Source organism: Myotis brandtii, unplaced genomic scaffold (genome assembly GCF_000412655.1).
Source record: "Myotis brandtii unplaced genomic scaffold, ASM41265v1 scaffold187, whole genome shotgun sequence".
NCBI classification, from domain to species: Eukaryota; Metazoa; Chordata; class Mammalia; order Chiroptera; family Vespertilionidae; genus Myotis; species Myotis brandtii.
In genome coordinates this window covers 5105464-5129421 of record NW_005356944.1, presented here as the reverse complement: position 1 = coordinate 5129421, position 23958 = coordinate 5105464, and the positions used below count along the sequence as shown (strand labels likewise).

General features: G+C 46.2%; 2 long non-coding RNA genes across 3 annotated transcripts; both read right to left on the bottom strand.

The window, feature by feature from the left end:
• Nucleotides 1-8500: 8500 nt before the first annotated feature.
• LOC106725792 lies at nucleotides 8501-14629 on the bottom strand. The gene is made up of 4 exons (XR_001361749.1): nucleotides 14566-14629; nucleotides 14122-14344; nucleotides 9058-9176; nucleotides 8501-8653 (listed from the first exon to the last, which is right to left on the bottom strand). It is a non-coding gene; the product is annotated as an uncharacterized LOC106725792 (long non-coding RNA).
• A 6961-nt stretch (nucleotides 14630-21590) lies between these two features.
• LOC106725793 lies at nucleotides 21591-23740 on the bottom strand. Of its 2 annotated transcripts, none has more exons than XR_001361750.1 (3): nucleotides 23299-23740; nucleotides 22471-22575; nucleotides 21591-21626 (listed from the first exon to the last, which is right to left on the bottom strand). It is a non-coding gene; the product is annotated as an uncharacterized LOC106725793 (long non-coding RNA). The 2 variants fall into 2 exon arrangements; XR_001361751.1 differs by lacking the exon at nucleotides 23299-23740 and adding an exon at nucleotides 22701-22962.
• Nucleotides 23741-23958: the final 218 nt, after the last annotated feature.

Genomic DNA, 23958 nt, shown 5'->3' with positions numbered 1-23958 from the left:
CCAATGGGGGGGGGGGGGTGCAGGAGGCAGCCGATCGATCCATGATTTTCTCTCATCATGATGTTTCTCTCTTTCACTCTCCTTTCCTTTCAAGAAGGAGAAGAAGAAGAAGGAGAAGAAGAAGAAGAGGGAGAAGAAGGAGGAGGAATAAGGGGAGAATGGATATTTGGAGAGACCTACAGTCAGTCAACCATACATGTTTATTGGAAATACTTTTCAATAGTAAAAATTTGGAAATAATGTAAATATCTAAATACATGGTTGGTTCCGTAAATAAATTGATTCATTAATACTATGCATTTTATCAGAATATTTAACGATATGGTAAAATGTTTATGATACTATATTGAGTGAAAAAGAAAAGGTAACTTAAACCCATCAGAAAAGTTCCATAATGGAAACATGTTTTTGCCAGCGCAGTTTTGCCATTTCCTTCTTCAGTTTCTCCGTCTTGGTATTCCTTTGGGAACTAGCCCTCCCTCCCCACTTCCTGTTTTGGTGGGACTGCCCATCGGGGTGCCCCATCCTCCCAGGCCAAGGGAGGGCCATGTCACCCAGGGAGGCTGCTCAGACGCTCTCTTGGAATGTGACTCCTGAATCAGAAGACACGAAGACAGAAAGCACAGGCACATCCCCAAACAGCACCTTCAAGAGATCGACCCTGGTTTCTAATATCTCAGAGACCCAGTTATTTAGCCTTTTCCTTCAATTGTACCTCATAGTGTGCTAATACTTTTATTTTCTGAACTTTCCTAAGTCTGTTTTTGTTGCCTGTAACCAAGAAAACCCTTACTTACACAGGGTTCAGTAGTGACTGTGAGTGCTTTATTCTTAACAGCTTTTAATCCTAAAAGACAGACTCATTTTTCCTGGCCCAACTCCCCCCAACCCCAGAACCTAAGTCCTTTCTCTTCCTTTTCCTCCCAGAGATTCCTGGGCCTCGGGCGGAAAAGGGCCTTTGTCAATGTGCTAAGCTTTACCTTGAGGGATGAGTGAGGACACCTTTTAAATTACCTATAAAACCCTTTGATTCACTCAGCAGAGGTTGCCATGGGCAATTTGCTAAGCTTATTGATTATTTTCTGTTTAAATTAAAGTTTGATGTCCTGGAACAGGCTGCGCAGTGCATGGAGTTAATGGAAAAGTTGAGATCCAGGGGAGAGACACTCGCCGGGGAAATGGAGGGTATTCAAGGGGAAAACAGGGAGTCTCTGAAGAGGAGATTGTCAGCGCCAAGTTGTAGTAAATATGATGGCGATAAAAAAAAGAAAAGATAGAGAATAGAATTCTTTTATAGAGAAGGGCAGCTTCCTGGACAGTTAAAGCCTCAGGGAGACAGTGAGAGAAAATGTATTCATCCCACAATTTTTTTGTTGCATGCCTGTTATGTGCCAGGCATAGTGGGCACGAGGGAGAAATAGTGTAGAAGTGCATGATCCTTGCCTCTGTACTTTCAATCAGTGATTCTCAAAGTGTGGCCCCTGCCATAGCAACATCCCCATCGCCCGGTATTGCGTTAGACATGCAGCTTCCAGGGCCCCACCCTAGACCTACTGAGTCAGAAACTGGAGGCGGGGCTCAGTCCCTCCTAGTGGAATCCCATGCACGCTACAGTTTGAGAACCACTGCTCTACATTCATAGACCTCTGCCAACCAGGGAACTTGGTTTGTGTCCGTGTTGTTATTGCCAACATCTATTGAGCATTTATCATTGCCAGGTGTTGTATTAAGCATGACATGTGGGTCATTTCATTTCATCTTCACATCAACCCTTTTCATAGAAGATGAAATGGACCCACACTGGAAGTAAGTGGGGTAGGTTAGAATTCAAATGCAAGAGCTTAACCCCTTTGCTCTACTGTCTCCCAAACACCAAATTCCCAAGAGAATGTGACTCATTCTGCCCAGGTCAAAGTTGATCTTCAGATAGAGACAGAACCATGGTTTCCCCCAGATGAGCTATATTGTGCAGTTGGGTTTCGGATGCTTGAGGAAGAAGAGGAAGTCAAAAAAGGGCAGCAAGTGTGCCATGGACTGGGAAGGAGGAAGAGGACATGTTGGGCTGCAAGGAAAAGCCAGGCCAACAGCCCCACATGCACAGTTATCCTCATCTTAGGGGAAGCTGGAATTCAAAATCACCATGCATTGATCAGGTATGAGAAAAATCTTGTCAATTGGGCACAAATAAAACTTCATGTCATGATGCCTAATTCAAGCCCTCTAACTCTTCCACCAGTAGTGTGTATTAGTTTCACATTGTTGCTATAACAAATTACCATAAACATAGGGGTTTACAACAACATGAATTTATTCTCTTACATTTCCGGAGGTCAGAAGTCTAAAACTCAAGGTGTTGTCAGGGCTGTGTTCATTTTGGAGGCTTCGGAGTAGAATCTGTTTCTGGTTTCTGGAGGCTGCTTGCGTTCCTTGGATTGTGGGCCGGTCCTCAAGCTTCTCTCCTGTCTGACCTCTGCGGCTAGTCTTACATTTTCTCTCTATGACTTCGAACCTCCCTCTTACCTTACAGGGCCCCTGGTGATTATGTTGGGCCCACCTAGATTACCCAGGGTAATCTTCTCGTTTCCATATCCCAACTTAACGACACCAGCAAAGTCATTTTGTCAGGTAAGTTAACACATTCACAGATTGTGCGAATTAGGATGTGAACATCTTTTTTGGGGGGAGGAAGTGAGGATCCTGCCTATCACACTTTGTAACCTTAGGAAATTTTATTTTCTCTGAAAGCCTCCAATTCTCCCCAAAATGGGGATTTTAATAATGCTTGTTCTATTCTTACAGGGCTGTGAGAGAAATGAGTGTGGATGTCATTTCAATCACAGAAGCAAATATTACTATTGCCTCAGTTTCCTCACCTGACAAATGAGGATAAGAGTGGCACTCCTTTTTCATTCCCTTACAACAGTGGTTCTCAACCTGTGGGTCGCGACCCCTTTGGGGGTCAAACGACCCTTTCACAGGGGTCGCCTAAGACAGTGGTCAGCAAACCATGGCTCGCGAGCCACATGCGGCTCTTTGGCCCCTTGAATGTGGCTCTTCCACAAAATACCACGTGCGGGCACGCACGTACAGTGTGATTGAAACTTCGTGGCCCATGCACAGAAGTCGGTTTTCGGCCTGGGCGAGTCTATTTTGAAGAAGTGGCGTTAGAAGAAGTGGGGTTGTCGGTTGGTCGGGCGACGGGAGATGCGGTGCAGGCGGGGGAGGCACGCGCGATTCATGCACGAGTTGAGTGAGCCAGTCAGTCAGCAGTCTCATTGTGCAGTGGTTATGTTGTGCCCGATGTTCAGGGTCCCCAAAAACCACCAGGGAGCCAAGTCCGATGCAAGACGCAAAAGAGCCTTTATTCGAGCTAGCTCGAGCTCCCCGTCCACCACACTCGCCGACACAGCAGCAGGAGGCAGAGAGAGAGAGAGAGAGCTTTGTGGGGAGAGGGGTTTTATAGGGGGGTTGGAGTAAGGGGAGGGGAGAGGACTGTGGGCCCTGTCGATTGGCCAGGCGCAAGTCGGGGTCTTGTTACACAGGATGTGGTCGTATCTATGGCGCGCACTTTCCTTGATTATCATTGGTTAGTTTAAAGAAATCCTAGGTGTGGCTAGCAGAGGCTTGGACTTCCGGAAAGAAGCTCCTTGCTGAGCACATGGCTAATGGCTGCTGCCCCAAAATGGAGGATCCGGGGCAAGATGGAGGGCGTAGCCCTCGCCTTTTCAGTCTGTTGACCACAGAGACAGAGGTCAAACTAGAGATAACATCTAGGCCACAGTTGTGTGCCTCCTCCAGGCCCAGAAAAGTGAGTGGTTGAGTGTCGACCTATGAACCAGGAGGTCATGGTTCCATTCCTGGGTAGGGCACATGCTGGGGTTGTGGATTCGATCCCCAGTGCTCTCACTCCCTCTCCCTTTCTCTCTGAAATGAATAATTTTTTTTTTTAAATCTGCCTGTTTGGTAGGTAAAAATAGCATCTCATTATAGTTTTAATTTGCATTACATTTTTAATAAATAAAGCTAGATATAGTTCATGTTTTTGAGCAGCTACTGATATTTCCTTTTTCTGTAAATTCTGTTAATAACCTATTTTTTTGTTATTGCACTGTTGGTCTTTTTTCTTAGGGTCTTGTAGAAGCTCTTTACATATTAGGGAAATCAGCCCCTCCTCTTATATGAGTTGCAAAGTATTTTTCTTAGTTTGCCACTTGTCTTTGCCTTTATTTATGGTTTTTATATAATTGAATTCATTTTATAGTTTTCCTCTTATAACTTCTGGATTTTGTATCATACTTTAAAAGGCCTTCTCATTTGTGGATATAAACAATTTCCCCCTGGATTCCATAGGTACTTGTTTTTTAAAATGTTGTCTTTGATTCATTTAGAATTTATCTTGAATTATCAATAAATTTTATTATTGCCAGACAGCTATTAATGATCCCTGCAACATTTATTGAACAATCCAGCTTTATTGCACTGATCTGAGATGACTTTTTAAATATAAAGTAAAATTTCAAATGTATTTGAGATTATTCCTGGACTCTACACTGTACCATCGACCTATCTAATTAATGCCCTAATTAAAATACATAAATATATTTGTTATATATTTTAAGTCTAAAGAACAATTTTCTCTCATTTCTTTCTTTCTTTCTTTCTTTCTTTCTTTCTTTCTTTCTTTCTTTCTTTTTTTTGATTTAATAAACCAAACAGATCACCAAGGTTTGGACTACGTGGGGTTTTCAGCCATGGTACAGTGAGTCACTCTCTCCTAAGGGAAACAGGTGAATATAGAGAGATTTACACCAGACAATGGCAACAGCTGAACATTTTAATTCTCTAGGGTGCTATATCTCAGAAGAGCATAGGACAGGAATTCTTGTTCCAACCAGAGTCTGGGTCTCACTTAGAGGGAAAGTACCCAATAGCTATGAGAAGAAAGAAAGCGCACAGGTGACACACTAACTTAGCTATGTGACTCTGAGCAAGTCATGTCCACCTTCTGAACCCCACCTCCTCTAGCCACCAAGAATTTGGGCCCAACACTTTGTAAGAATTTGTTGAATCTTTGGAGATAAATACTCACTTTCCAGCCATGAGCTTTGTCTAGAGGGGAGCTATTATTTTTCCCCTGTAAAAGGTCTCTTGAAATACAAGAACATCATTTAAAAGTGAGATCTTTCTGTAGATGGATATGTTCCAGTATTAGATGAGAAGGGGAATAAAACTACATCCATTTAAAATCTGACAGAGGACCAGGGAGAATAAAACCCTCTTGGTCTAATGACAGGACTAAATTGGGTTCTGTTTCAAGTTGCCATTGAGTTTCTGAGTTCTTTAGAAGGAAGATAAAACAACCTCAAAAAGAGAATGATTTGTATAACGGATTAATTTCCAGAGCATTCATAGGTGCCATTTATGTTGCAAGTCTTCCTTCCTGAATTGTTTTCAATTTTCAATTGAGGGGTTATGTTAAAGCAAATAGATGAACCTGGTTTTTGAACCTGAGTCTGAGATACAACTGTTCGATTGGCTTTGCAGAGAAGAAATCTAAGAGGATGAGGTCAGAGGAATGGGATGGAAAACATACACATGGTGCAACTTCTTCACTAAGTCAGGCAGTCTGCTCTCTGGAAAAGGACTATTAAGCCAAGACATTCTTCAAAACTGAGGCTGACCAGAGATGCCTTTTAGTCCACAGGGAGTTATCCTGTTCTTTCAGAGTTTGAGAAGGCTTATGAGGAGCTAGGCACACATAACCTTATTCCCTGTCTCTTCTCCCCAATTTTCTCCGGGCAATATTTCTGAATATTAGAGACATGGAAAAAAAATGACATATTCTCCTTTTCTCTCTCCTCATGTAGAGATTTCACAATTTAACTATAGGGGCCCTGTAGAATTCTTTCTCTCTCAGTGATCAACAAGAGGCAAATGTGAGTGCTTTAACCTCAACAAGTGGTCTTAGTTGAATCTACCAGAAAAAAGAAGGTGATTGAAACTCTCTACTTTAGGCCCTAAAAAAAAAGAGAGGAGAAGAGTGCAGATTGGTTTGGCTCAGTGGATAGAGCATCGGCCGAGGTTCGAATGCAGTCAAGGATAAGAGGGAGAGAGGGAGAGGGGGAGAAAGGGATATTTTTGCCTTTTCCTCCCTCCCTCCTCCCCAGAGGCGAGGGATGCAGGAAGGGCGCCGCTGGGGAGGAGGGAGGGAAGGAGGCGGGATGCAGGAGGGGTGCCGCTGGGGAGGTGGGAGGGAAGGAGGCGCAAGGCCATTGTTCACATTAGTGTTTGTCAGTCATTGTCATGATTTAATTTTATGGATATTATAAAGTAAAATGTAAGGAATTTAATTTTATCAATAAATAATATCGTTATTAAGTATGATATCAAGTTTTATTCAACATACCTATAGTTTAACTAAGACTTAAAACTTTAAGTAAAGTTTATTAAGTTAATTTTAGGGAATGTTGTGGAGTGAAAGAAGATGTTGTATTGAGGATTGAGAAAGGTACGGTGAGATGGTTTGGACATATAGAGAGGATGAACGAAACCAGTATACAAGATGAGTGTGGATGGGAGAGTTGGAAGGCCTTTCACAGGGGTCGCCTAAGACCATCGGAAAACACATATATAATTACATATTGTTTTTGTGATTAATCACTATGCTTTAATTATGTTCAATTTGTAACAATGAAATTGGGGGTCACCACAACATGAAGAACTGTATTAAAGGGTCGCGGCATTAGGAAGGTTGAGAACCACTGCCTTACAAGTATGTATTTCGTACTTACCCTGAGCCATGTTGTGTTCGTGTTGCCTTGGAAAGAGATTGGCACAGTGTCTGCCCTGAAAACAACCACGCACAGGAAAAGGTAGCTGCAGTCGTTGTGTAAGTCAGTTCAGTTTTAGAGCCTTAAATACGTGTCAGCAACAGACAGAGATGAGGCCAACTCTCTTGAGGAGCCAACCATTTGATGACTCAGATCATCATGCAATGTTTAGACGAGAAGCAATAAGCTCAGCTCCCAAGATGCTCTGGTGATCGCGAACTTCGGAGTCTGTCCCTGAGCCAACGGAGGGTCAAAGGAGCCTCCCCTGGGTAGGTGACAGGGTTAGGACTGCGTGTGCCCACCGGAGGCTGTTAGGGCCACTCCCCTGGATCTGCATTTGTTGGTGATCAAGGGAACAAAAAGCAGCAGCGGGTCCATCAGAAGAGAGACATTAAAGTTGATTAAGTGAGTGGGCCAATTAGCGTCTGGCTTCATGCAGTGTGGAGTTAATTAGCCTCCACAAAACAACAACAGCTGCTTTCGTGGAGGAGCAGGAGGCCCAGCAGAGAGGAGCCATGGGAAGAGAAGTGATAGGGCTGGTGCTTAATAACTTGGCTGCAGTGGGCCATGCCCCACTAAAAATGTAGCACAAAGACCTGGGCAGATGTCCCTGCGCTTCCAGACAGCGCAAGTGCAAAGCAAAGACCCTCCCAGTGTCCTCCCCTGAGGGAGAGGCCAAACTCGGACCCCAAGCTGGAGTGGTTTTTTTTTTGAGAGTGTTTAGCACAACTTAGTTTGCATCCTAACAAAAATCACTACTCTGCCCATGTCAGCTTGGTCCTCGACTTCATAATCCACCTTGTTTCCTAATGGTGCTATTTTTTCCCTTATTACAAAAATAATACATATTTATTGGGCAACATTGGCAAAGTGTAAAAACATACAGAGGAGAAAATAGCCTCTTCGCCCCGAAATAGATTCTTTCATTCATTAACCATTTATCGTTCACCTCCTAGATGCCAATGCTGTTCGGGGTGTTCACAGCATACGTCGATTTTGTCTTTTCTCCGTGCAAACACATGTGCTGTTTGATAAATTGGACGTACTCTGCATGGTCTTTAATAACCTACTGTTTTTAGCAACATGTCATGAGCATTTTCCCCATCTCATTAAATATATTTTTAAACCACTCAGCCTCTATGGTCCCACTAATTAAGCCATATTTTAGTTGTTCATTTATGTATGCCTCCTGCCTCCTCTTCTAACAAAGTTCTTAAAGCAGAGACTTTTTTTTTTAACCACTAGATCCCCCATGCCTAGATCAGAGGCAGGCATGTGGGAGACACTCATTAAAAATGTGATGAATGAGTAAGCACATGAGGGAACCGTCCCCTCTATGGGCCACTGAGGTTGCTCCCACTCGTTAGCTTTATGAAAAAGGCTATCACTTACGATCTGGGTTCAACTACAAGTGACAGAAAATGCCCCAAAGCGGTGGCTTAAATAAGATAGAGGTTTATGTCTCTCTCTTTTTATTTTAAATATATTTTATTGTTTGTTTGTTTTTTACAGAGTGGAATAGAGAGTTAGAAACATTGATGAGAGAGAAACATCGATCAGCTGCCTCCTGCACACTCCCCACTGGGGATGTGCCCGCAACCAAGGTACATGCCCTTGACCGGAATTGAGCCTGGGACCCTTCAGTCCACAGGCTGACTCACTGGCTGACATGTGCTCTATCCACTGAACCAAACCGGTCAGGGCTTATGTCTCTTTTGACGTTACTCCAGGGCTGGTATGGCATTTCGGTCTCCAGCAACATGGACTTCATTTCCAAAGTCACCTCATTGTGCAAAAGGGCTGCTAATGCTCCAGCCAGGATCCTGCCAAAAGGAAGGAAAGAAGACTTGCACTCACTCTTTAAGCATCCTTCTGGGAAGTTCCTTATATCGCTTCTGTTTGGTTCTCATTATTCAGATTTTGGTCACACGATCATAAATGTGATCTTCATTAGGCAGCTCATACTCAGGGGTACTGTTAATGAGGAAGAACGGGAAGAAAACGGGCGAGGGGGGGAACCATTAGTGGGCATGGTGCTTAGGCTCCTGGACTGACCCCAGCCTCTCGAGCTAGCTCTTTCCTAGTGGGACCCTTAGTTTTTCCAAATGGGAATCTGGTCATCCGTCAGGCCAGTCTGGTTTCTTGGACTCAGGCCTGGGACCAGTGCACTAGTGGGGAGGGGGTGGGGTTCTGAGCCTTCACCTCCTTGCTGTCAACTTCATCTTACCAGTTGATATAGCCATCACCAAAGATTCACTCAATGAAGATGCCCCCTTCCCCAGAGGATGTTTTTCCAATTAGTGCGAAGAGGAAGTTCCAGCTGTGAGGACAGGAACTGGGGGGTTTCTGAAAGGCAATGATTATTAGTAACAATCCATCAAATGGCCTTGTAGGACAAGGGAGAGAAAGCCAGCTCTCAAGGATGCTGTATGGGATGAGGATGATGAGCTGCCAGTAACAGGAGGCAGTGGGCTCAACCGCAATGCGGCCAAGCCCCTCAGACAGTGAGGGACTTTGTAAGAAGGTTTTACTGCCCGCAGTAAAAATCCTGCCAAAACGCATTCAGGACCGTGTGGGGAGACGTGTACTCATTATTATGCCCCTAGCAGCTATCACAGGAAACCATCTGGGCTCAGATGGCCTATAAATTTGCAACTTGCAGTTGGGTGGGCTACAGGGAATCGACCAGGCGGGAAGTCAAGGTGTGAAGTGGATCTGGCAGGTTCCGCACACGGGGCTGGCTCAGAAAGGCGCCATTCCTGGCAGTTACTTTTCTTTGTAAGTTTTTATTGTGAAATATATCACACAAGGAAAGTGCACAAAACATAAATGTGCACTTTAACAAATTATTATGAAGTGAATACATATGTAACCTATACCCAAGTCAAGAAATAGGACGTTGCCAGCCCTCAGAAGCCTCCCAGGTACCCCTTTCTAAACACCAGGGCCTCTTTCCCCCCAAAGATCATGATCCTGACTCTGATGAGAGCAGTTTCTTTGTCTCACTTTACCGATTGTCACCTTAAGCATTCACCCCAAAGTGGTATAATTTACTGTCCATTTTTGAACTTTATATTGTTGTACAGAATCAGAGAGTCTATAGTCTTTCGTGTCTGGATTTGTTCTGTTGTGCTCAGTGTTACCTTTATAACATTTATCCTTATTGAGTAAGATTCTAATATGTATTTCCGTTCCTGAATATGGTCCCACTTATCTACTTTACTGCTGTTGGACATTTTATGGGTCCTGGGCATTTGGGTTGTTTTCAGGGTGAGGTTATTATAGATAATGCTGTTATGAACATTCTCACACACAGATCCCTGTGCGCATATATACGAGTTTCTCCACCGCTCTGATTCTCAAACTTCAGTGTATGTGGAAATAGTCGGGAGCTTGTTAAAGTGCAGATTCCTGGCCCTTCTCCTTACAGATTCTGATTCAGTAAGTCTAGGGTGGTGCCCATATATTTTCATTTGCAACAAATTATTAGGTGATAATGAGGCGGGAACACCCCTGCAACACCCCTTTTGTAGCACTGGGGAGCAGCGGTTGGCACACTGTGGCCCACAGGCCAAAGCTGGCCTACCATCTGCTATTCCATGGCCCCTGAGCCATTTTTAAATGGCTGAAAAAATTTTAAAAAGAGAGAGAGGGAATATTTCATGCTACATAGAAAGTATATGAAATTCAAATGTCAGTGTCCAGGAATAAAGTTTTATCGGCACACAGCCATGTCAATTTCCTTAAGTGCGCCTGGCAATGCTTTATGTAACGCTCAGGAGAGCTGAATAGCTGTGACAGAGACCATTTCACTTTTTGTTCACAGAATAAGTTTGTTCAGACCTGATCTAGAATACATGCTTCTGGGTGGAATGACTGTGTTGAAGAGTAGGCACTGTAACACCTTTCCCAGAAAATGCCAGTGTCTACAGTGGCTGCACCCCTGTATGTTACTGTCGGCAGTGGATGGAAGTTCCTGTTGCTCCACATCCTTACCAACACTTCATTTTGTCAGATTTAAAATTTTAACCAATCTATTGGTTGCGCAGTGGTAGCACATTGCGGTTCCCGTCTGAATTTCCCGATTATTAATAGACAATAAGCACATTTTCAAGTGTTTATTGGCTGTTTGGATTTCCATTTTAGGAAATGCCTGTGCAAATGTTTTGCCCTGGTGGGGTTGTCTGTCCCTTTCTCTACACATTCTGGACACAATTCCTTTGCCATTGATGTGTGTTGTAAGTATCTTCCCCTACCCTGGGGCTTGCCTTCTCACCGTAGGATGGTGTTATTAAATGAGCAGAAGTTTTTAATTTTAACATAGTCAAACCCATCAAACTTTTTTTGTATGTTAGGAAACCTTCCCTTACCTTGGGATTATGAAGATATTGTCTTGTGTTATCTTTTAAAAGCTTTATGATTTTACTTTTCACACTTGTGTCTTAGTTTATCTGGAATTGACTTTTTGTGCCTGGTTCGAAGCAGGAGTCCAATTCCATTTAACGGATGCTTAATTTTTCTAATACCACTTATGGGAACACCACCATTTCCCCACTGTTCTTTGGGACTACTTTTGTCATCCAGCAAATATCCACATACATGTCTGTTTCTGTTCTCTTTTACTGGCCTATTTGTCTATCCGTGTGCTAATGCCACGTACGCTTCATTACTACAGCTTTACAGTATATCTGGTAAAGGGGGTCTTTCTACCGTGTTCTTCTCTTCGATAGCATTTCAGTTGTTTTTGGCTCTGGATGTTTTTCTCCCTTTAATTTGTTCACGAAAAAACATGAAGTTGATGGACAGTAAAAATTCACTACTGACTGGTAGCAGGGCCTATTAGGACAACCTCTTTGAAAAAACTATTTGGTAAAACTCTGATTATTGAACCCTTCTCTCCCCTCCTCCCTGCAAAAAAAAAAAAATCCTAAAGAAATAAAAATTCAAAATGGGTTAAGTTTTTGACCCAAAACTTCAGACTCAGTGTCAGATCTACAAGCTGACGGTACAATAATGAGGAAACTCCTGCCTTCCAGAACCTTCAAGTCTTCTTAAGGGAGACAGCCGTGTAAACGGATCGTTGCCATCCAGTGTGGCAAATGTTCAGGTAGAGGTACAGTCTGTACAAACATTGTGTCCAGCAAAATGTTCGCCTCAGCATTACTGAAAACAAAGGTCAGGCAGCAGAGGAACAGATAAGCAAATTATGGCACATCCACATGATAGAATATCATAGTTATTAAAATGAAGACTATAGCCAGGGCCAGGTGGCCCAGTTGGTAGGAGCATAGTCCTGTACACCAAAAGGTTATGGGTTTGATTCCTAGTCAGGGCACATACCTAATTGCAGGTTTGATCCCTGGTCAGGGTGCATACAAGAGGCAACTGATGGATATGTCTCTCTCACATAGATCTTTCTCTCTTTTTTTCCTCTCTCTAAACCTGGTCAGGGTGCATACAAGAGGCAACTGATGGATATTTCTCTCTCACATAGATGTTTCTCTCTTTTTTTCCTGTCTCTAAAATCAATAAAAAAAACACACATCCTCGGATGAGGATTTAAAAATAAATAAATAAATAAATAAATAAAATAAAGATTGTAGCAAGATGGATAAATGATTTTAATACAATGCTAAGTGGGGGGAAAAATCACACAATGTTGCAAAGAAAATATAATCACATCTGAGGGAAAAATAAATGCATTGGAAAAATAATGAAAGGAATATGTTATAAGGATAACTACAGGCCTGGTGCATGAATTCGTGCAGGTTCCCTTGGCCTGGCCGGTGGTTGAGGCCATCGGGGCCGTCTTGCCCAGTCCTGATCAGGGCTGGCTGGCCGGCCAGGGGGAGGGACCACGGGAGGTTGGCCAGCCACGGGAGGTTGGCTGTGGGAGCACACTGACAACCAGGGGGCAGCTCCTGCATTGAGTGCCTGCCCCCTGGTGGTCAGTGCACATCATAGTGACCGGTTGACTGGTCATTCGGTCATTCGGTCGTTCAGTCGCTTAGGCTTTTAAATATATATAGATAGTAGTTACGAATAGGTGTGATCCCTCCCCCCTTTTTTTCTATTTTCCAAATCTTTGACAATATGGTGTATAAACTTATAATAAAAATATAAGTGAAAAAAGTTACTTCCTATTACCAACTGACTTCTTATTTTCAATACTTGGCCCGTGAGATACAAAAGGGAGGCACTTGTTAATTTCAAAAAGAACAGAAACAGACATGTATATGGATAAAAAAAAGTTACTTCCTATTACCAACTGACTTCTTATTTCCAATACTTGGTCCGTGCCAGGCAGTATGCTAAATGCTTTATACACAAGTAGTCCCAAAGAACAGTGGGGAAATGGTGGTGTTCTTATTAGCATACTTGGCAGGCAGTATGCTAAATGCTTTATACAGGTGATCTCATGTAAGCCTCAGAGCCCTTACAGGATGGATGGTTTAGGTTATTACCTCCTCATGAATCAGGGGAGGAGAAGGAGACTGCGACAAGTGAAGGAACTTGCCCCAAGTCACACAGAGAGGAGGGGCTGACGCGTGGACACGTAGCTGCCGGTCTGTGGTCTTAATCACTGTACCAGCCTGGACTGCGACAAGTGAAGGAACTTGCCCCAAGTCACACACAGAGAGGACACGTGGACACGTAGCTGCCTGTCTGTGGTCTTAATCACTGTGCCAGCCCACCTCCACTTGCTACAGAATGGTGGCATCTTTCAGAGCGAAATGGGTTCAAGGATGGTTCAAGTGCAGTTCTGCCTACAAGAAAGTAGGTCATTAGCCTCTAGACCCCTCTGGCCCGGTGATTCTGATTCTTACCTCCATGTCACACTAACTAGCTAGGTGACCTCAGACAGTGACCGAATCCTGCTGAGCCCCAGCGTATTCTTCCATCAAATGCAATAAACGGAGCCCTCCTCATAGGTTGTTGCATTGATTAATGAGATAATATATATCCCGTGTCCTACAAACGGGAGGCGCTTGTTAATTTCATTCCCTCCACCCGAGGACACAGGAAACTTTTAAAAAGCCCCAGCCTTTTCCTGTCACTTGGCCTCTGGTTATTGTCCTGGGTGTAATGGAGTGGAAAACTCCAGACATGGCTCCCTCTGACAGTGAATTTCTAATCTCAGAAAACTTAATGGTTTTTGTCAACCCGATTGTCCAGTGAGAGCGGATTAGGGGAATGACTTCCCTGTCACTGCAAAGTGGGCTTGCTTCACCGCGGGTTTCCTGCTGCTGGTGGGAGGCGCGATCGATACAACACAGACCTAAAAACTTACCTGTGGTTTTGGAGCGGAGGACAAAGGTTGGGCGTCCCATTTAAGTGCTTCAGCCATTTCCAAGGAGACCCAGGCGTGATGCGCATTAAGCGGTTTAGGCTGGTGACCCGGGGCTCCGCGGTCTGAGGGCCAAAGAAATGGAGCAGTTGCTCCCTCCTGGCCAGTGATGGAGAGGCGCCTCTGGCTCAGGCTGCCTTGGTCCTCTCTGCTCCAGTTTTCCTGTCTGGGGAAGGAAGGTCCATTAATTACTGTCTGTGCCAGGCCGGGAGGACGGCCTTGCTTTTTCTGCATCGGGACTTCCCAGACAGAATGCGCTGACGCCCAAATGGACGGTGACTACTAATGGAAACTTGGTCCCAAATCCCCCTGCCCACCGCCAGCCTGCGGCCCGGGGCAGCTCGTGCCCAGGCTACACACTGCGGCAGACAGAACTGGGAGACAGACCTCAGAGGGAGCATCCGCCCAGATTGTCACCTAGCACACCTCCTGCCCTGTCCACAGAAGCTGCCTCAGGCCCGGAGGGCAAAACAAAGCCCTGTTTTATCTGAGGCTCTTAAACTACATCACTTCCTCAGACGTCATCTCTGACCTTTCAGACTAGGCAGGCCCCCTATACTTTTCCTTCATGATATTCATTCTAATTAAAAATAAGTCAATAGCTACATCCATGAGAATAGGACCTCCACGAAGGCAAGGACGTTTGCCTGCTGTGCTCATTGCTGGTCCCCATTTTGTGCTTACAAACATTTTTGGCACACAGTAGGTGCTCAGTAAATATTTGTGGAATACACTAATGAATAGATCTATATAATGACTTGTTTCTGACCTGTCCCCCTGTTTGACTAGATGCTCTATGAGAGAAGGAACTGTGTCTTATTCACCCTGTGTCCTTAGCACCCAGAGCAGAATCTGGCACATAGTATGCGCTCAATAAACACTGAAGGAATAATAAAGTACTTAAAATTTTGTTGTTGTTGTTTTGTTAAGCCTCACTCGAGGATATTTTTCCAATGATTTTTAGGGAGAGTGGAAGAGAGAGGGAAAGACAGAGAGAAACATCAATGTGAGAGAAACACATTGATCAGTTGCCTCCTGCATGAGCCTTGACCAGGGCCCTGGCTGGGGAGGAGCCTGCAACCAAGGTACGTGTCCTTGACCGGAATTGAACCCGGGACCCTTTGGTCCGCAGGCCAATGCTCTATCCGCTGAGCCAAACTGGCTAGGGCAGTACTTAAAAATTATTATGTTGAATTAATGATATTGCTTTTTATTTTTGTAATTTATTGATTTTTAAAGAGAGAGGAAAGGGGGGGGGAGAGAGAGAGAGAGAGAGATCCATTTGTTGTTCCACTCCTTTATGCATTCATTGGTTCTTCTTATATGTGCCCTGACTGGGGATTGAACCCGCAACCTTGCTGTATCAGGATGATGCTCCTACCAACTGAGCTCCTGGGCCAGGGTCTAATGCTATTACCCTTAATTATTTAAGTGAGAAATCGCAATACAGTTATTTTAGGAAAAGAGTAAAGAAAAAGACACATCTTTCATTACTATCACCACACGTATGCAGCTACTTTAATTATTTTGATGTTTTTCCTTTCAGAGTTTCTTACTTGTGTCTTTTACACATACGTTCAATTGGGTTATTTTAAGCACACACACATCAACTGTCCAGGTGGCAGGGCGTTCTATGAATCTAAGAGCAGGAAGGGCGGCCTGAACAGACAATGTGTTCCTTATTGTTATACTTAATTGTTGGTCCTACTATGGGACTGAGAGCATCTACTGAGAAGCATTGCTCTCTGACGGCCACCCCTGGGGTCAAGGCAAATCTGGAAAAAAGCTGCAGGTTAGAAATAACCCACAGGAAAATGCCTTATATGAAAATATAAGCCATTTTTATGTTCACAAATCAGGGAAACTTGCCATGGCCGAGGCTAAACGTAAAGCGGTTAGATATACATTGCAGTGGGCTGCATGGCTCAGGGTTCATGTCTCAGCCTTTTTTTATTTGGACCATTTTGTGACAATCAACCCAGTTTCTGTCTTTCAGCCCCTGATGATGCAGTGCCAACAAGTGACTGCGACTGTAATTATAGCAATGAGAAAACCACTGTGTACTTTAAAAAACAAAACAAATCAAAACCCTGTTCTGTTATATTCAAAATACATTTCTAAACGTTTCTAGGGAAAAGGTTCTAATCTCCCTAAGAGGCAGCCTGTAGTCGCAGGAAGCTCTTAGTTTACAAGCAGGGAAACTCATGCAAACTTCTTATTGATAAATAAGGAAGGCAGGGAGTTGAATGAACAGATTACTCATCTGTTGCTGGGGGACCACTTTTGGGGTGGATACAGAGCTGGGGGACAGTCCCAGGTGGAAAATGCCCAACCAAAGCCGAAGCAGCACCAGGAGCAGGTAGAGGTTCTCGGGCTGGTCCCAGCCTGGAGATCAGGCTCGGCCAGTGTCACAAACAGGGGGAAAGCCAGACCGGGAACGCCAGGGCTCAGAATCAGGTTGCCACCGTCAGATTCACAGGCGCAGGAGGCCCGAGGCTGGGCGGGCAGGGCCGGAGAGAAAGGTGGTCTGCCAGGAGGCGATCGGCCTGGCTCCTCACAGGCGGTGTTTCCCTCGTTCTGTGTGTTTCTTGGCTCACAGTTCAACCCCTTTGTACTCGTAGAATCTGGACCTCAAAGCATTAGGCAGAGAAGTTAGAAAGGGGGTCAGCCGAGCTAAGAGACCACATCAAAGTATGTTCTGGGCTGAGCACCCCCGGGGGGGGGGGCACATGGTGCCTGGGGCACTCACTGGGAGATCTAACACGTGAGCAGAAGTGAGAGAAAATGGGAAACAAGACAATGAGCATTTGAAGGAGAACAAGGACAGAAAAAGAGAAAACCACCGAGGTGAGTGTGGTGGGAGGTAGAAATTCAAGTCTGGCAATTACTGCCCAGAAACCTGTTGGGGGCACACGGGAGAACAGGCTGTGCCAGACAACCCAGGCTTCCTCCCCCGTGCCCCCCTCCCCCCCGTTTGCCCACACTTTTTTTAAAAACAAGTTTTGAGTACAAAATGTCTCTCCACAGACAGGAAGAGCTTCAGTAATAAGATGCCCCGAGTTGGTTATGACACGCAAGCCTCTTGCAGAAAGACAATATTTTTTATGTCATCATAAAACTGCCCGGCTCACCTAGGCCTGCTGTGAAAATGATGGCTCTGAAGACAGAGGGGAGACGAGAGCATCCGACCGGAAGCTGAGGCAGAAAGGAAAGTCTGGGGTACGAGCCCCTTCCCAGCCTTTCTGCTGTGCCCAAGTTAGCAGGAAGCAACACCCAGCAGTTAGGGAGGAAAAGGAGAGGACGAGTTGGGGGTGTGGGCGGGGGGTGTCTCTGGCCTGTCCCACCTCTGTCCAGAGGAATGAAGCCCGAGAAAGGGTCCCAGGGACAAGTCTTCCCCCTGGGAGGTGGGGGAAGTGCGTGGGGGGAGGGCATGCATCCACGTGCAGCTGCCCAGGACCCTCTGCTTAACCGAGCTCCTCATTCTAGCTCCTGCCTAACATAAGCGAATGCAGGTCTGCCGGGCTGGGCCCTCAGGGCACGCCCTCAAATAAGAGGCACCCAGCGCCTGGGCTCTGGAGACAGGACGACCTCTGCCCAAATGCCACTCTGCCATTTCTGGCTGAGTAGTCGCCTTGGATGACTGCCCATCTCGTAGCCTCTGCTCCCTCTTCCGGGAGTTAGAGAAGCGAGTGCCCGTGTAGCAGTGCTCTTGCCTGGAGGAGTTGAATGCAAAGCACCACCTGCAAAGCTCAAAGCATTGTATGCAAACATATTCCACGGTGTCCCACCCAGAGCTTCCGTGATGGTGTGCAAGCAACTATCCTTCCAGAGATGCGGCTTCCTCACACAGGCGCTTTCTCACCAGGCCCTGGAGGCACCGAGATGAATAAGGCACACAGTGAGCAGGGGACACAAGGCTCACAAACACCTGATGAGAAAGTGTCTCAATGTACAGCTTTGGGAGCTGTCAGAAGAAAAGAGTGTCCATCTGGGGAGTCCGCATAGGATCCCGGCCTTGAAGAGTGAGTGGGATGTTATTGGATGGACAGTTATTGGCCGAGGAAGGACATTTTAGGAAGAGAGGACGGCACGAACAAAAAGTATGGTGATTGGATACGACCTGGAATACTGGTAACACGATGAATGGTCTGAAGGTCTAGAGAAGATGGCCCATGATGGGGAGTGGAAGAGAAGTGGCTACTACAACTGAAAGTGATCAGCTAGAGCCGTGCTATCCAAGAGGACTCTCTGTAACATGCAAGTGTTCTATATCTGCACTGTCCAATATGGTAGCCAATGGCTACCTGCGGCTATTGAGCACTTAACAAGAAGTTACTATGATGGAGGCACAACATTTAATGAGAGAGGTAAAAACATCAATGATGAGAAGAATCATTGATCCACTGCCTCCTGCACGCCCCCTACTGGGGATTGAGCCCGAAATCTGAGCATGTGCCCTTCACCGGAATCGAACCCAGGACCCTTCAGTCCCCAGGCTGATGCTCTATCCACTGAGCCAAACCAGCTAGGGCCAACAAATTTTTTATTTTATTTAATTTTAATTAATGTCAATGTAAATCTAAAGAGCTACACGTGGCCAGTGGCTACTATATTTGACAGGGCAGCCATCAAACATGGTAGTATTGTCAAGTGTGTGGAGAGAGCCCTCAAGGCCCCCACCTTGCAGTCCTATCCACAGCCCATAAAATGGGAGCTCCCACGCAGGCCATCGCTGCGGTTGTGCAGTCAAGTGGGTGAGCCGGGCTGAAATACAGCGTGCTTCCTGCTTGCCACACTGTGCACCCTGGCATGGCTGTGTCTGCTTAGAGAAAAGAGCAGCTGTTTCTAATCCTTACAGAGGTGTCATATGGGCTAGCAGCAGCTCTGCAGCCTCTAAAGCAGTGGTTCTCAACCTTCCTAATGCCGCGACCCTTTAATACAGTTCCTCATGTTGTGGGGATCCCCAATTTCATTGTTACAAATTGAACATAATTAAAGCATAGTGATTAATCACAAAAACAATATGTAATTATATATGTGTTTTCCGATGGTCTTAGGCGACCCCTGTGAAAGGGTCGTTCGACCCCCAAAGGGGTCTCGACCCACAGGTTGAGAACCGCTGCTCTAAAGGTTTCATCCTCAGTGGTTTGTCTGCAGGTGGAGTCAGGTTTCCTCTCTGCTCTTGCTTCCCAGAGCTGCTGGGCCAGGTGAGCACACCTGGGGCACGGCCCAGGCAGGGGGCGCAGGGTGCCGCTGGCTGTTACGCAGCCATGTGCCCATGAGGTGCGGAGGCCAGGTCCTCCATATGTCTGTTGGCGTAAGGTTCTGTTCTGCTGCTGTAACTGGCGGTTGAAAGTGTGTTCTCCATAAACATCAGTAGGCTGGGGAGATATCTCCACAGTGAAACCCTTTTTAAAATATTTATAAATGAAGTCTCAAGATGCTCTTTGGGACAGAAGAGCAATAAATTACAACTTACTTTGTGCCCCAAAGTATGCCAACTATATATCTTGTTAAGTCCTCACAACAGCATGGAGGTGAAGGGCAGAGGTGGAGAGAGAAAGCAGCTTGCCTGGGTAATGGGCTGAGCCGGAATTCAAATCCAGGTTTTCCTAACTCCAAAGCTAGGGTCCTGTGTGCTGTCCCTTTGGAGAGATTGTTTTGTTGTTGTTTTTTCTTCTTCAAAGCACTTTAATCACACAATAACCGCTGAAATCTCATAAAACACCACATTCCCATCATAGTCTGGGCCTCTGAATGGCACACATACAACTAACCTAGAAAGCCTACTGTTTGAACCGCCCTGGTAGAGAGAAGACCTTCAGAACCCCAAAGCAATAGTCCGGCCATCTGGTCGCCCAGCCCCAGCTCAGCCTAAAAACCTTCTGCAGGGTGTCACCCTAAAGATAACCCAAAAGGTCTCATAGCTTCCTGGTTGTTCAAACAACATCTACAGTAGCAGGAATTGAGGCCTGAAGATCATGGGGGGAGAAATGAGGAAGGAAATGGCATGTTAAATGACTATTTTCCCCTGACTTGCCCTGTTCTTTCTAGATACAGCCTGAACTTGCATAGTTATAGAAGACTGATCTGATCAAATGTGGAAAATTTTATATCGATTTTAAGGCTGTTCAAATCTCTATGTACTTTGAAGTCTGGGGTACAATGGAATTCCTAGATTTGTTGCTTCTATCTCTGCTAGGCTGGTTTAACACGGATACCCCCTCAGGAGGCCTTTCCCAAGCCCCTGAGAGAACTGTCCTAGGCGGGCAGCAAAGACGTGTCGATGTAGCTCTCTGCCCTTCTGAAGAACTAATCCTAATACCCCCCTTTCATGTTGTCCCTTTCTGGTTTCATCAAATCTGCTGTTTCTTTGGTTCTTTCTCTGCCCCCTCCCACGCCCACTTGTCTATTTCAGATCAAAGGCGTTCCCCGCATCCCCACTTCTGGATTTGCTCCCTGGAGGGCAAAGCAAGGGTGATTCCCCTCCTCCTTTCCCAGGTACACCCGGCACTGCTCAGTCGATGAAAATCTCCATTCCTCGGAGCCCTCAGACTTCAGGCTCTCACGTTGCCGTCAGAGAAAGGGTTTAGTTTGATGTGGTTAAGACTGTCATCACTGCCTCTTCAGACTCTCAGCCCCAAACCAGGCTCCTGCTCATCGCCCTCACTTTCCATTTCTCTGGAAATCTTTCATCTCTTTACCACAAACCCTCACAGCCTCCATCCAGGCTGAGTCTGGGGCCAGGAGGGTGGTACATTTCCTTTCTCGGTTGAAATACAGGCTGCTGTGGCTCAGTCATTCCACTCTGGGCTCATTACAGAGAACAAGAGAAAGAGAAAGCAAGAGTGAGGGGCGCTGTAAAGACTGTTGTTGCATGGTTTCCCTTAAGCCCCAGAAATAGAAAGCCTGACTTCCGACGGGCAGAGCCCCTATGCAAACCACCAGACCACACTGCCAGATAAGAAAAATGTGAGATTGTGTCATACTTCCTTCATCAGCTCCTGTTTCTGAAAATGACCCTGAATTTCAGACAGCCTCGCCATGATCCCAGGATTTAGAGAAGGTGGAAGGAGGAGGACAGAGGGATCAGACATCTCTCTTTTCTGGTATAAATTTATTTTCACCCACAGAAGGAAAGGAAAGAAAAGACTATGAATGACTAATTAGGAGCTCGGTTTATTATTTGCATATACAAGAGAAAGAAACGAAGTGGACGTCAACCGGCATTGAGAAGGGGAATCCGCTAGCTAAAGAATGTGACCTTAGCCCTAGCTGGTTTGGTTCACTGGATAGAGCGTCAGCCTTCGGACTGAAGGGTCCCAGGTTCGATTCCAGTTAAGGGCACATGCCCAGGTTGCTGGCTCGATCTTCAGTAGAGGGCGTGCAGGAGGCACTGGATCCATGATTCTGTCATCATTGATGTTTCTCTCCCTCTCTCTTCCTCTCTAAAATCAATAAAAATGTATATTAAGAAAAAGAAAAAGAATGTGTCCTTGGCCTTTTCAATTCACGTGTGGCCATTTATTGAGTACCTACTATGTGCCAAACACTGTGCTTGGTGCTGCACATTCAAAGACAAGACACCTACTTGTAGAATAAGACGGCTGAACTAGATTCCGATTCACCTAGATTCCAGCTCCTGTGCTCAGCACCACCTCCACCATCAGGGAAATAATTTTGCTTCACTCTCCCAGAGCAGCCTGCCTTGTCAGCCGCTGTAGGAAGAGTGATGGCTGGGGTGTTGACAAGCTCCTAATTGGAAGGTAGGAGGTGCCGCAGAGATCAGCTATAAAAGATATCTTTGGACCAGGGTGGGCTGCGAAGGCTTGGAAGAGACTCAGGGGTGAGGTCTGGTGAGCTGTCACCCTCGGATAAAGCCCAGCCCAGCAGACAAACAACATGGGGGAAGGGGTGCGAGGGGAGGGGCGAGAGGCAGCTGACGGACGAGGCCCACGTGGGGACGCAGCCATTTCAGGGGGTGGCAGCAGTAGCATGCACACCAGGACTTCAGGAGTCAGTGGGCTCACTAGGGGATGGGGCACAGGGAAAGGGGAGCCTGGAATGGCCCCAAAGCCCAGGATCCAAGAGGCAGGGCCAGGGGAGCAGCTGATAAGAGTTTTGTGGTGAAAACCAGGGAAAGGAGAGACGGGAGTCTATGTTATTCAGCCAATAAAGAACAACCATGTCTGACTGGCTTCCGTACACCTATAAGTATCCCAGGCCCTGAGGGTTCAGAAGAAGAACCAAATAAGATTTTAACTTCTAACCAGGAGGTGACCAAATGCATACAGTGAAATTGTTGCTGGGTAAGACAACATTGGCACCTGCGCAAACTCTTGCCTCGAAGTGTCTCATTTAATCCACTCCACCGCCCTGCAGGTGGGCACCGGGTCCCTGTATTAGAAATGAGGGTGTGGAGGTTCTGAGAGGTCGCATACCTTCTCTAAGTTTGTCCAGGGCTGTGTGAGCCTCCGAACTTGCTGTACAGCCGGCAGCAGGGGAAAGGAGTAGATACTTACTCGCTGATGGTGCAGGAGAGAAGTGAAAAGGGTGGCGCCGTGGGAGGGAGAGGGAGCTACGCGTGAACAGGTGAGAGATGGTTCTTGGAATTGGAGGGCCCGCGGGGGCTCGTGCAAAGCTGTGGATCCTCAGTCTTCTCCACGTTCTGAGCCAGAGCCCGAGGGTCTGAGCAGGATTGGGGCCATCCAGCCTTGCCGTCTGGCACAGCACAGAGGACCTCCCCTGGAAATCTGGAGATTCCACGCAGAGCGCATGCGGTCTGAGCGCTCACTGCAGGAGCGAAGACTCCACCCATCAGATAGACAACTGGGCCGCAGGGGGCCCAGCTCCCCCAACCATGGGTTTGCAACACACTCAACAAACAGCAACTGGCCTTGAGCAGAAATGGGAAGGACACACCCCATCAGCCCTAGGCCTTGCTGTCCACCAGGACCTGTGAGTGTCCGGGCGGAGAAAGGAGGTGGCATAGGCGCCAGGAACTAGCAACAGGTGTGAAGAAAGGCAATTAGCTGAGGAGGCAGAGGAGTGACAGCCTCGATCTGATTGGAGAAGCCACCGAATTACATCATCTGTGGTGAGTAGGCTTGATTAACTCACCGGTGAATGGAGACTTGCAGGGGAACTCTTTCTTCTTCTTCAAGGAACCAGAAAAAGTGGTAATTAGGCTTGTCTTTTAAAATAAAACTATTCAGAGGCTTGCCCCTTGGTGTTCTGGGCACTCTGGCTTCCCTCCCCGAGAGGGAGGAAGAGCGTCTATTCATAGGCCAAGACTTGGAGAGTCCCCCGCCTTTCCCCTCCTTCCCGTGTGTCAGATGCTCACTGTGTGAGCTGGGTGGTGGCTAATGTCTTTGGGAACTGCTAATTTATCCGTCTAATTTGTTCCTCTACGCCAGCCATGAAGGGAAATCATTCTGTTATTTTGATCCCCCAACCAGGCTAGTGTTTACCATGATCTCACCAGCAACTCTGTGCACACGCTAGCACGTGTGTGTGTGTGTGTGTGTGTGTGTGTGTTATAAAGAGGTGGGACTGCTGCCCTTGCTAGCATTTTTAAAAAATATATTCTTATTGACTTCAGAGAGGAAGGGAATGGGAAGGGAGAGATAGAAACATCAATGATGGGAGAAAATCATTGATTGGCTGCTCCTGCACGCCCCACACTGGGGATTAAGCCCACAATCCAGGCATGTGCCCTGAACGGGAATCGAACTGTGACCTTCTGGTTCATAGGTCAACGCTCACCCACTGAGCCACGCC